The sequence below is a fragment of the Arachis ipaensis genome, chromosome B06, assembly GCF_000816755.2.
Source record: "Arachis ipaensis cultivar K30076 chromosome B06, Araip1.1, whole genome shotgun sequence".
Lineage (NCBI taxonomy): Eukaryota > Viridiplantae > Streptophyta > Magnoliopsida > Fabales > Fabaceae > Arachis > Arachis ipaensis.
Genome location: NC_029790.2, coordinates 61,499,325 through 61,501,879, shown reverse-complemented (window position 1 = coordinate 61,501,879; position 2,555 = coordinate 61,499,325). Strand labels below are relative to the sequence as shown.

The window sequence follows — 2,555 nt, the reverse complement described above, 5'->3', positions numbered from 1 at the left end:
AAAAAAAAAAAGAGGTGCAACACGAGGACTTCCCAGGGGGTCACCCATCCTAGTACAACTCTCGCCCAAGCAAGATTAACTGCGGAGTTCTGATGGGATCCGGTGCATTAGTGCTGGTATGATCGCACCTATTAAAGTTTGCGCACATAATTATCATAAGCATGTCTCACGACGTATGGTAAGTCGAGCTGCGAATCCCTGCGGTGCCCGTGTGAGCTTTCCGAAAATCAGGTCATTGAGGCTCGCTTTAGCTAAACTATTCAAGATAGCGTCGTTTAAAGAACGAGGGTAAACACGACGTAAAAAAAAAAAAAAAGAAGAAGAAGAAGAAGAAGAAGAAGAAAGAGGTACAACACGAGGACTTCCCAGGAAGTCACCCATCCTAGTACTACTCTCGCCCAAGCACGCTTAACTGCGGATTTCTAATGGGATCCGGTGCATTAGTGCTGGTATGATCGCACCTATTAAAGTTTGCACACATAATTATCATAAGCATGTCTCGCGACGTAGGGTAAGTCGAGCTGCGAATCCCTGAGGGGCCCGTGCGAGCTTGCCAAAAATCAGGTCATTGAGGCTCGCTTTAGCTAAACTTTTCAAGATAGCGTTGTTTAAAGAACGAGGGTAAGCACGACGTAAAAAAAAAATAAAAAAAAAGAGGTGCAACACGAGGACTTCCCAGGAAGTCACCCATCCTAGAACTACTCTCGCCCAAGCACGCTTAACTGTGGAGTTCTGATGGGATCCGGAGCATTAGTGCTGGTATGATCGCAGCTGTTAAAGTACGCACACTTAATTATCATGAGCATGTCTCGCGACGTAGGGTAAGTCGAGCTGCGAAACCCTGCGGGGCCCATGCAAGCTTGCTGAAAATCAGCTCGTTGAGGCTCGCTTTAGCTAAACTATTCAAGATAGCGTCGTTTAAAGAATGAGGGTAAGCACGACGTAAAAAAAAAAAAAAGAAGAAGAAGAAGAAGAAGAAAGAGGTGCAACACGAGGACTTCCCAGGAAGTCACCCATCCTAGTACTACTCTCGCCCAAGCACGCTTAACTGCGTATTTCTGATGGGATCCGGTGCATTAGTGCTGGTATGATCGCACCTATTAAAGTTTGCGCACATAATTATCATAAGCATGTCTCGCGACGTAGGGTAAGTCGAGCTACGAGTCCTTGCGGGGCCCGTGCGAGCTTGCTGAAAATCAGGTCATTGAGGCTTGCTTTAGCTAAACTATTCAAGATAGCGTCATTAAAAGAACAAGGGTAAGCACGACGTAAAAAAAAAAAAACGGTGCAACACGAAGACTTCTCAGGAAATCACCCATCCAAGTACTACTCTCGCCCAAGCACGCTTAACTACGAAGTTCTGATAGGATCCGGTACATTAGTGCTGGTATGATCGCACCTATTAAAGTTTGCACACATAATTATCATAAGCATGTCTCGCGACGTAGGGTAAGTCGAGCTGCGAATCCCTGTGGGGGTCGTGCGAGCTTGCCGAAAATCAGGTCATTGAGGGTCGCTTTAGCTAAACTATTCAAGATAGCGTCGTTTAAAGAACGAGGGTAAGCACGACGTAAAAAAAAGGTGCAATACGAGGACATCCCCCTAGTGGTGGTATGATCGCACCTATTAAAGTACGCCCACATAATTATCATAAGCATGTCTCATGACGTAGGGTAAGTCGAGCTGCGAATCCCTGCGGGGCCCGTGCGAGCTTGCCGAAAATCAGGTAATTGAGGCTCGCTTTAGCTAAACTATTCAAGATAGCGTCGTTTAAAGAACGAGGGTAAGCACGACGTAAAAAAAAATAAAAAAAAAAGAAAAGAAAGAAGTACAACACGAGGACTTCCCAGGAAGTCACCCATCCTAGTACTACTCTCGCCCAAGCATGCTTAACTGCGGAGTTTTGATGGGATCCGGTGCATTAGTGCTGGTATGATCGCACCTATTAAAGTTTGCGCACATAATTATCATAACCATGTCTCGCGACGTAGGGTAAGTCGAGCTGCGAATCCCTGCGGGCCTGTGCGAGCTTGCCGAAAATCAGGTCATTGAGGCTCGCTTAAGCTAAACTATTCAAGATAGCGTCGTTTAAAGAGCGAAGGTAAGCACGACGTAAAAAAATTAAAAAAAAAAACAAAAAAAAGGGGCAACACGAGGACTTCCCAGGAGGTCAGCCATCCTAGTACTACTCTCGCCCAAGCACGCTTAACTGCGGAGTTCTGATGGGATCCGGTGCATTAGTGCTGGTATGATCGCACCTATTAAAGTATGCGCACATAATTATCATAAGCATCTCTCGCGACGTAGGGTAAGTCAAGCTACGAATCCCTGCGGGGCCCGTGCGAGCTTGCCGAAAATCAGGTCATTGAGGCTAGCTTTAGCTAAACTATTCAAGATAGCGTCGTTTAAAGAACAAGGGTAACCACGACGTAAAAAAATAATAAAAAAAATAAGTAAGTGCAACACGATGACTTCCCAGGAGGTCACCCATCCTAGTACTACTCTCATCCAAGCACGCTTAACTGCGGAGTTCTGATAGGATCCGGTGCATTAGT

At 45.8% G+C, this 2,555-nt stretch overlaps 1 long non-coding RNA gene across 2 annotated transcripts in view; it reads right to left on the bottom strand.

Annotated features, from left to right (window-relative positions):
* Positions 1-2,018, bottom strand: part of LOC110263346 — a 12,666-nt gene extending 10,648 nt beyond the window's left edge. The window contains exon 1 of one of the 2 annotated variants that reach the window (XR_002348814.1): positions 1,943-2,018. This is a non-coding gene — a long non-coding RNA (uncharacterized LOC110263346). The remainder of the gene's footprint in view (positions 1-1,942) is intronic. The other variant, XR_002348815.1, reaches the window with a different exon arrangement.